We start from the raw sequence: 10,957 nt of genomic DNA on the forward strand, positions 1-10,957 counted from the left end.
AGTAGTGATGGGTGATTCTTACCAAATAAATATTTGACAATATTACAACATAATTTGACAAGTTACTACATGTGGACAAATGCAGTACATGCTATCCTTACCTGTCAGTGAAGTATGAGGCCAAAAGGAAGAATTTGGAAAATATCTGAGAGCAAACAGAATGGCGTAAGGTAGATTACCAGAAAAAAAAAAACTCCAGATGATGTAGAAAAGGAACTGCTCAGAAAGGTTTTGAAGCCTCTTATTTCCACAAGTTGAGCAGATACATTGATCTAGGCAGCAGCAAGCTGAAAAGATACAGGTTTGGGTGAATTTTTTCCAATTCATAATGTTCTACTAACCTGGAAGCAAAAATTATAAATCCTCTAGAACAAGCCCTGTATAAAGTTCTTCCAAGTGACTGTTAGTTAGTTACCCAGGACTCCAGCCTGGAAGAAGTTATGCAGTACAGCACACTGGAGTAATCTGGTTATGACCTGAAAATAACCACATAGGTGGATGAAGCCATGAAGAATGAACCTGTTCATGTTCACATCAGGATACTGTAGCAATACAGTATTGAGAGACATGGCAGCTCTGACCCATGCTTCATAAAAAGTGGTTGATAATAGCACTGGACTAGATGACACCAATTACTGAAGTGATGAGTCAGGTGGAGTTTAGAAGGGTTATGACTGGGTCATAACATGATTATGAGAATGAAATATCAGGTGTGTTTTCATTACAAGAATGACATCTCTTTAAATGCATTACTCTGAATAGAAAATTACAGTGTCTGTCTCTGGAAGGAGAAGTGATTTGATGTGCCAAGTTCAGAGCATCGAGGCCCTATTCATAAGCTGAAAACTATTTGTAGGTACCTAACATTAATGTGCACTACCTTACAATATACCTGTGAAGTGTACTCTTAGACTGAGCTGTTATTTGCAAGTCTGATTCCCTTGTCTTTGCCCTTAAAAGGGCAAAATACATTTTTGCCATAGGAATGTATCTTTAACATGTAGCAACAGGGATTGAGTGAGCATGATAAAATATTATTCTGTCTCAGCTAAAATAAATAGCTGAGACAGACTAATAAATAGTAGACAGTGAAACTTCCATGCTAGGAACAGTATCACCTATTTCAAAATCCCAAAGGAGCCATAACAGGATATCCCATTTTTGATTCCCAGAAAAACCTCAGCTGATACACAAAATAGACCTGCCATATATGTTACATATTATTTTCAAGTATATCACTCAATCGGGCTAGATTTTTATCTAGTCAATTCTTTCTGCAAAATCTTTCCTAAGAAATGTCATCTGATGAGTTTAGGTCACCTCTTTGTTAGCATGTGCTGAGTGTGTTTCTCCAGGTTATATTCTTAGTCAACCAGTGACGATTGTCTGGAGAGCTGAAGTTGAAAGTGTTTGTTAATAATGGTCAATGAAACAATAGCAATTCTTTGCCTGCACAGAATGAATATGTAAGAACTGCCATTTCAGTGTACGTGTTTGGCTGTTCGAAAAAACAAATACTTATTTTACTAACTGGAATTTCACAATTCCCTGAAATAAATCTGCCAGTAAACTTTGCCTTGTGTTAGTAACAGTCATTGAGTGGAATGGAAATGGAAAGTGCTTTGTGTGTGACCAGCAAGCCCATGTTGGGAGTTGTGCAGAAGTGATGATTAGTTTCTCCTTGATTTTTTATGTGTGACTTGTCAAGTCTTCTGTGAATGAGGTATGGAATGAGAGAACCTTGTTGACATGTTTTGAAGGAAGAGAGGATGTTGAAAATTACCAAAACGGATTATATTTTCAGTCCTTCTAAGCTACCATCCTATTTTTGACAAACACATGAATCAGGCATGTATAGAGGTGTATATATAGTTTGTATAGAGGTGAAGAGGGCAGAAAGGCACTGTAATAAAACAGGAGCTTAATTCTAATCTGGATTTGCAATAGTAAGTTATTTAATTAAAAAATCTACAGTGGTCCTAACTTTACCTTTTGCACACAGTTTAGTATTTTGTTTACACTTAATATAAAATATAAATACATATTTTTAAATGTGTGTGTGTGTATGTGTGTGTTTGTGTATAATATGAACTTTAATATGGATTTTACATTTCAAATTCTGAGAGATGTCTCCAGGATGCTTGTTGAGTGCTTCACCTTGGACTTTATTGGCAGGAGGAGGCCTTGGAAGAGGGAAAAATGACTGACAGCCAGTGGGAAGAGTTTTATCCACTCCTGTCTAAGCTAAACAGGGGAGACCTTCACTGGGCATTGGTCTTTACAAAGCTAATCAAAAAGTCCTTCCAATTGCAACTCACAAATGAAAATTGACACTAATGCTGCATATACAGAAAGCTGGCATTTGTGAGAGACTTCTGTTGCTGTTTTCAAATGAAAGAGGTCACTCCTTTACTCATTTGTTTGGCATTTGTCATAATAACTGTAATTATGAGGCGCTACTGTGATAATTTAATGTAATTTAGCACATAATTAGTGAACAAAAATACTACACAATAATTCTTTCATGGAGCCATTCTGCTAATAAATTGTGGCATTCAGTGACATCTTTCCTGTCATTTTTCCCCATCAGGCTTATGTAGCCTATAGTATTTTTACTTGTCTTGCAGGGATTTTTTCCTTTTTTTTCCCCCCTTTTATTTTTTTAAGAGTATAAGTATCATAGCAGAATACTGAAATGAGAGCTGCAAAAAATTGCTCTGCCCTTTGACAAAGAACACTAACTTATCCATTAACCAGTGAGTGCAGCTTTAAAAAGAGTGTCCTCTGAAAGCGTCATTGTCCTTTCCATGCTCCGATGATGCTCAATAATGTCATCACTGATGATTCCAGGGAAAAATACTTCCATCAGTGGGAGGGGGAACAGTAATTTCAATAGGCTTTTCTGGTGCAAACTCTTTTCAGTTAATCTTGAATACAGGAGACAATCTCTGCTGTTTTCTCTTCATATAGAAGAGGAAAGGCTTGAACTGTGGTGTACTGGGACCACTCTGAACACACACTGGAGAAAGCTCAGACCATGGAGTTGACACATGTCACAATCACAAAGCTGAAGTAAAAGAACTAAAAAAGCTCCCTTTTGAAACCTCCTAAATATTAATGTGACCATGGAGGCACAATTTTGTATACCTTTCAGATCCAGTATCTGAAGGAGTGCTCCAGTCCAACAGTTTATCTTAATCCAGATTTTAAAATACAAGTTCTTCCTTAAACTCATGTTTAGCCTTAAAGAAGGCTTATAGGAATCTTACCAGTATGTATAGATATGTACCTGATGCAAGGGAATGAAGAATCTTTTCAGTACTGCCCACTGACAGTTCAAGAGGCAGTGGGCACAAATGGCAATGCCTAAGATGTTCAAAACACAAGAAAGCAGGTTTTTTTACTGTAAGGGTGGTCAAGCAGTGGTGCAGGTTGCTCAGAGAGGTTGTGGGTTGTTCATCTGGGGAGACACTCAAAACCAATGCATGCAGTCCTGAGCTCCCCACAATAGCTGATCTTGAGCAGAGTGGCTGGACTGATGGGCACCTGCAGCTAAAGAAATTTTGAGCAGAAAGGAAAAAGGTATCTCAGCACTGGGGTGCCTGTAGCCAGATGTTGGCTGCATTAACAAAGAATGGGGACAGCACCATATTTGCCTCCACACTGAGATCTTATTAGCATGCCTGAGGGCTGGAAGGGTGTGAGTAGTCCCCCCTCTCCAGAAATCTTTTTTCATCAGCTCTATTCAAAACCTTTCATTCTAAATCTGAGCCCTTATGGTCCTGCCCTTTCTGTATCAGCCTATTATATGGGGATGTGGTTAATCCCCGAGCCCTTGACCTTTAGTGATTTGTACTGCTGTCAAGACACATTATACAGCTTTCCAAACTGCTCTGCACTACAGAAGAAAATGTCCACAGTAGGGTTCTTTTGTTTAAACCACCAGGCAACCGGCATCAGCTTTATCATGCAAATATTTTCTTATTTTTCTTCAAGGGAAACAAGCCCCCCCTGCCATCCTTTCCCCAGAAGAGTTTCAGCATGAAAAACAGAACTGAGAAACTCGAGTAGGTGCAGAAGAGCTGTTTGCAATTTGCAAACCAATGAAGATTATGGTATTCCTGCTGGGACAGAGCTGAGAGGAAAATGTGAGCTTAGTATTAATATCTAGGAAGATGATGGCTTGATTTTTCAATGAAAAAAACTTAATTTTTGAAGCGGCCCATAACTTCGTGAAAAAATGTGGGTTTCTGGGATTTAGGAGCAGCTGTATGATACTCAGGGACCTTAACTCTACTCTTCATGGGTTTTGGTGGATAAGTCACCTATGAAAAGGTGTAGGAATTAGAGGGTGTTGTCCCATTAGCCACAAAGAGAGCAGATGCCGCATGCATGCAGTCTCCCAGCCTCGAAGTTCCTTTATTCAGAGATTTAATCTTAGCATAGAAGGGACAATTGTCTCTGCTTGTTCATTTATTGTTTTTGTTTGTTTGCTTGTTGTTGTTTTTTGTTTTTTTTGAGGACTTTGGTACAGTCTTAGCTGGACTAATGGGAGGTTTGAAGTGGACTAAAAAAAGCAACTAATTTCACAGCCAACAGTGATGCCTTTCAGTCATTGGCCTAAGCTATATTTTGATATGGAGTTAGGACAGGAAAAGGGATCTTTGGGTCACACTTATTATTTCTCTTGAAACTGCATCTCAATACCCTTTGCATAAATTCACAGGTGCTATGTCTGAAGTATCATCTACTTGCAGCTGTGGTCCTTCAACCTGGCAAGGGGAATGATGGGATCTAGAGGCACACTAAGAAGGGTAACTGGGGTGATGATACACGAGAAACTGCTCTTTGCACAGAGAATCCAATAGCCCCTGGTTCACTGTTTTACAGCAGAGATGACTGGGGTAGAGTTGACAGATTTAGTATGGTCACAAGTGATCATATTAAAAGAGAAAGTGAGTGGGAAATGATTATTCACAAGCCCTTGCAATACAAGTTAGCTAATGATATTACCTCTTGGCCAATACAAAACAAACAACATGAAGCCTGTTTCCCCACACAAGAGTTCCAACATTAAACCCATGAGATTCATTGTTGTGAATGGCTGTGGAGGGCAAAAGTTCAGAAAGTGGCAAGACAACTTCAGGAAGGGTAGGTCTGTCAGGACCTATCAGATATCAAACCCTGGCAGCAGCCTGAAGCTCAAAAAGTTCCCATCCTGCTCCCCACTGGGGACTGGAGGCTGCTGCAGCGGGATTGTTCTGTCCACACCTCATTTTGCTCCTTCCTGAGCATCCTCTCCTGGCAGCTGCTGGAGCCTGGAAGGGACAAACTGTAGGTACTGTACTCTACAGACCTTGTCTATAGTTGTGTGTTGGGTTTACCACCCATGATAAGTGTGTCAATAGTGTTACAGGCCTGAGAGCCTGGGCAGAAATTCATGGAACAGCAGCAGGAAGTCTGAAGCCAAGCATGTGACTCGTGTTTTGCCACTGTAACAAAGATCCTGCTGTGTTTTCTGCACCGTGTCACGGCTAAACCACGTGGGTCACATTTCACAGTGATTTCTCTCTACACGGTTGTGTTTTGTAACAGTATTGCAAGGATTTCCAAGCAGTGAAAAGATAGTTTTCTTGCATTCCCTTTTGCTGCTGGCCTATCCACCCACGTTTCCCTTTACTGGTAGCAGTTGAGACCTTTCCTTCAGAAGTTCTCTCGGTCCCTGGATTCCCCAGCTCCATTCTTGCCAAGTAAATATGGTTTTCAGAAATGAGAAATCTGCTTGGCAAAGGGAAAGGTAGGGCAAAGGGGCAGAGACAGTTGGAAAACTCGTCAGGCTATTCACCCACTCAGCTCCAGCCACATTCCCTCCTCGTTCCTCACGCCTGTGTTTCCAAGCTCATTTGTAATCCATTGCAATAGCTCTCAGTCTTTCCTGTGCTTTGAATTTGCAAATCAGTCTGCCTGTCTAGAGCCATATCAAATGTTTCCACCCAGCTCCTCTCTTTCTCCCTGTCAGCCCTGCTGACTAGATGAGTAGGCTCAGGAGCTGGGCAGGGCAAGCCCTGAGGGGACTGGAGGCTCTATCTGCAGCAAAGCTTGCCATGGCAATTGAAGACTTTACCATCTGCAGCTCCCTCTGTTTTGAGACTTGCTGTTTCATAGTGGAAGAGGATAAGTAGCTGCTTCCACCTTAACTGGCTTGCTCCTCGTTCTCCTCATCAGCTTAAGCCAGCACTGAAGGCTGAGCCAGTGGTCACACTGACACGGGGCCACTCCTCTCCCTGCCACAGCACAAGTGCTTAGTCTGCCATGAGATCTCCCTTCCACTTTCTGTGCTCACCAGAAAACCACCACATATGCAGATGTGGTCTTTGATGAGAAATAAGTGACTTTTTTGGTTTTGTTCTTCACTATAATTAACTCAACGGAGACAAGATATGTTAGTTTTGCTTAAGGAACTACAATAGGCAATGGCAACTCCAGGAACAGCTGTTGGCTGCAGCTGAATTAATTTTTTTTCATTCCCCTCTCCACTGGAATATGTTAGAGTAAGGTAAAGCTGTTACAGTGAGCTCATGGGCACTCTGTGCTCCCTTCCCCAGGACCCTGTGACTCTGATCAAGATAACCCTAGACCCTCCTTCCTGCCCCAACGGGTTGGTGGAGAGCCAGGGAAGCCCACCCTGTCCAAAGTCTATACAGACCCCTGACATTTCCTGTTCGTGCTCTTTTGCCCCGCTCTCCCCTTAAACACCACAGAATAAAGAGAGCTGAACCAACACATCTCGGGTAAGAGCCTCTTTTGGAAATCTTTGCCATCTCCTGATATTCCTCCCCTCACAGCCTAGGACCTCTGAGCTAGCCTAGGATATTCAGGGGGCTGTGTGAGGGGGGGGAAGTCAGTAAAGCAGCAGATTTTGCAACTGAATCTCAATTTTACTTAATTTCTTTTCTGAGCAGGAATCCTGGGAAAGCCCTTTAAATCACAGAAGTATTTTCTTGTGATGCTTTCAAATATTCTTTTAATTAGCAGCAATAATTCATTTAGAAGTTTTCCTTCCTGTTTTGGAGGCTCAAGCAAAATATTCTAGGTCATTTTTCTGCTGCTCTGAATTGATAAAAAAATTCCCACACATTTTGGATTGCACAAAATGTCTGTGTTATTTGATTGTGATTGACTTGAATCCCCAACATAGATTAAATTTTATTAGTTTTCTAATGTGAAAGAATCAAAACATCAGTTATTAAGCACATCGCACAGCACATATTGCTTGTTTATTTCACAGTTGAGACAATACTTTCCTTTGTTGCATTACATCCTATTTTATACAGTCTTCCTGTGTTGCCCTGACAATTCCTCTGCCTCCTCCTGGCTGTCCTCACCTCTCCAGGCCTTTCTGTTGTATCCTTCTGCTCTATATAGGTCACTACTGCACTTCCCTGAAGCCTCCCCTTGTCGTTTCTGAAATGAGATGCTTCATTAGCCACTCTCCAGTCTTCTGGCATTACTGACTTCTGCAGCCAGCTTGCAGACACCTCTGCTAGTGGCTGTCTCCCCCTTCTTGCTGCTTGCCCTACAGAAATAGTACCAAAGACGTTCATGAGTCAGAAACTCTGGGGAATGCCCATTAGTGTGCGATGGGTTTCTCTTGGGTGTGCTTCACACTCTGAATCCTAGGGAACCTCATTATGTTTCTTTTCTATTTAGATGCTCGACATAGCTAATATTTGAGGAGGACAGATGCAAGGTTTTAAATTTTTTTTTTTTTAATTCCTTACATTGCTGTATTTTGGGGTAGAGGGAGGAGATTTGCAAATGAAAAGCAGTTCCATGCTTCCAGCTCAAATGACTCTTATTTTGCCCTAAGAAAAAGAAAACTAAATGAAGAGGAAGAGAATTATGTACGTGAGTCTGTGCAGCTCCCTGCCCCCTCCAACAGGAGCACTGAAAACAAACACGGCACAAATGCTGTCTTCTGCTGGGAAGAGGCATTGCAAAGGTGGGAAACAGGGAGCACAAAGTGTGTGTGCTCCAGAGTTCTGCACACAATCACCAACAAATCAGCCTGGCAGCATCTTCACTCTCTGTAGGAGTGTGTTCCATGCAGTTAATCCCTGTGTCCTGAGTTGCCATCTGGAATATGCCACAAGCAGGTCTGTGCAGCAGAGGTGTTGCAAGCCTGCCACAAGCCAGGCAGGGCAGCCAGGGCCTGCCAGCAGCCACGGGCTGTTCTTGCTCAGCCACACTTGCAGTCTAACACACAAAATGTACCCAGTGAAGGGCAACCACCCCTTGGGAGAGGTCTCCTGGAAATAAAAGCCTGATTTGTATCAGCAGTATTTCCCTCACAGAGTGTGGGAGTGGGGTGGCCCACAGCCATCCTGGGGCACCACTGGCACCCTATGCCTGAAGCCTTTCAGAGAGCAGGAGAAATATCAACAAGAAGCAAAAAATGCTGAAATACAGCGAGAGGATGCTTGGTCCCCACTGGGCTAGGAATGAAGGCCAAGGCCATGTGGCAGCTGGGGGCTCTGAGACCCAGCCCACAGTGCACATTGCTCCATCTCACACCGTCTCTGTCTGCTGCTCATTTCAGACAGCAGCATCCTGGCACCCCCTGGCACCCTGTGTGCTGGCCCAGGGCCTCTGGCAGAGCCCCAGCAGCTCATCTGGAGAGCCCTGTGGTGTTCCCTCACCTCTGTGGAATGGAGGGCCATGCCCTCATCCAAGCATCAGAGGGCCTAGATTGGGAAGGAAGAAGAGAGATGTGACATCATCTTCTGCCTGCTCTGCCTTGCTCCTGTCTCTCCCAACAGCTGCGATTCCTCACCACCTTGAGACTAGAGCCCTTGTGTCACACAAGAAGTAGAAAACCATCCATTAATCCTCCTTCAATTTCTCCCCCCTGGAGCTGCTGTTCTCCCCCAGGCAGAGATGCATTTGCTTAGAAAGGCAAGTGCTGCCTGTGGGCAGTGAACACCCTCTCTCTGCCCCTCTCTGGAGGGCTCTTTCTCCCCATGGGGTTGCAGCAAGAGCCTCCTGCTTGTTCAGCCTCCTGCTCCATCCGTGGCAAACTGGCAGATGGGTCACCTGCTGCTCCAGAACCAAAGCACCAAGCCCCTTTGTTGACATTAACCTCAATAGTGAAAGGTGCAACTTCTGTTTGTAAAGAAAAAGAGAGAAAAGGCAAAGGTTTGGGTCATGTGTTTCCTCACCTCCCCCTCCAGTGGCTTTGATCCATTTTGGGCTATGGTCCAAAAGCTCATTACGAGACAAGTATAGCCAAGTATTACTCTGAAAGAGAAGAAAAAATGGCTCATCCATCAGGAGAAAGACAAACAGTGTCAGATATGGGTTGCTAATTTGCTCTCCCTAGGAAGAGCTGCTTATTTTTAACCAGAAGAGAGTTTTTCCACAGAGGAATGCTGACTCAGCCAGACTCTTTCTTACCCTGGGCTTCTCCCTTTTCTGGGAAGATCCCAGTGCAGACATCTCTGTTGATCTCTGAAGTGCTGATGGGCACTGCCTGGGAAAGAAACCAATACATGGATGGCAACCTAGGAGTCTCCTGCAGCACCTGAAATGTGACAGATGCATCCTGTAACAGCAGCAAGGTGGCAAATAAGGAAACTCAAAAGAGAGAAAATAGTCTGAACCACAATTCTATTATTCCATTACTCTGGAGAAAAGGATGCTGAGGGGACACCTTATAGTTCTCTACAACTACCTGAAAGGAAGTTATGGTCAGGTGGGGGTCGGTCTCTTCTCCCAGGTAACAAGAGATAGGACAAGAGGAAATGGCCTCAAATTGTGCCAGGGGAAATTTACCTTGGATATTAGGAAAAAATTCTTCCCAGAAAGGGTTGTCAAGCACTGGAACAGGCTGCCTAGGAAAGTGGCAGAATTGTCATCCCTGGAGGTATTTAAAAGAGGTGTAGGTGTGGCACTTAGGGACATGATTTATTGGTGGACTTGGTAGTGTTAGGTTAACTGTTGGACCTTAAGGATCTTTTCCAACTGAAATGATTCTGTGATTCTGTGACACCCAAGTACAGAAAAATAAGAAAAATGAGGCATGTTTTTTTTTTTTTAAAAAAAAAAAAACCAAACATTTTTCAAGACAAAACTAGTTACATCAATACTACTAGCCCAATACTCAGGGCAAGGACTGTAGAGAAAGCTAGATAAAGATGAAAATGTTGCATGACAACAAGGACATTGGGGTTTTTTTTGTGTAAAAGTCATTCAAAAGCCTTTTGAGCAGAGATTACTGAAGATGTTGATTTGCAGTGTTGCTAGGAGCACTAGGGATATGACAGAAAAGTGGAGGAAAGGTGATATACTAATATTTAAAATATATTTATGAGATGTCCTTTCACGACTTTTGGGTCCAGGCGAAGTAATGGAAGAGCTGAATGGAATTATTTATTAAAAATGAAGGAAGAGAGGGTTAACAAATGCCAAACATTGTCAAAGTAACTGGAGTCTCTTTCTTTGCTGAGATAATGTTTGGTTCTTAAAGGTAAAAAATACTTGTGTGTTTAAATTTAGTTTTGAGCCAGGCATTTTCTTCGAGAAAACACAATGTTTTGATTAAAAACCCCAAAATGATACATAATTCAAAGTGGAACATGTTCAGTGGGTTGGAAAGTGACTCACAAAGCTCCTGTGTAATCATAACTAGGGAATTGTTGTTCCGGCAGGCCTGTTTCCAGTTGGGTCATCTGCAGGAGGAGGAATCTTGCCTCACCTCCTGCATTAACTGTGGCATGTGTTGTTTTGTGTGTGTGTGTGTGTGTGTGTGTGCATCTCTTTTTCTATGGGTTTGCATCTGTCTACAGGGGCTGTTCCTTGATCCCACATCTTCAATGGCTTTTAGCAATAATCTGAAGGGCATCAACATGACCCTTTGCTGATCACATCTGCAGGCAATATAGAAGTTGGAACCTGTTGA

The sequence above is a fragment of the Lonchura striata genome, chromosome 5 (genome assembly GCF_050655825.1).
Source record: "Lonchura striata isolate lonStrDom1 chromosome 5, ASM5065582v1, whole genome shotgun sequence".
Classification (NCBI taxonomy): Eukaryota; Metazoa; Chordata; class Aves; order Passeriformes; family Estrildidae; genus Lonchura; species Lonchura striata.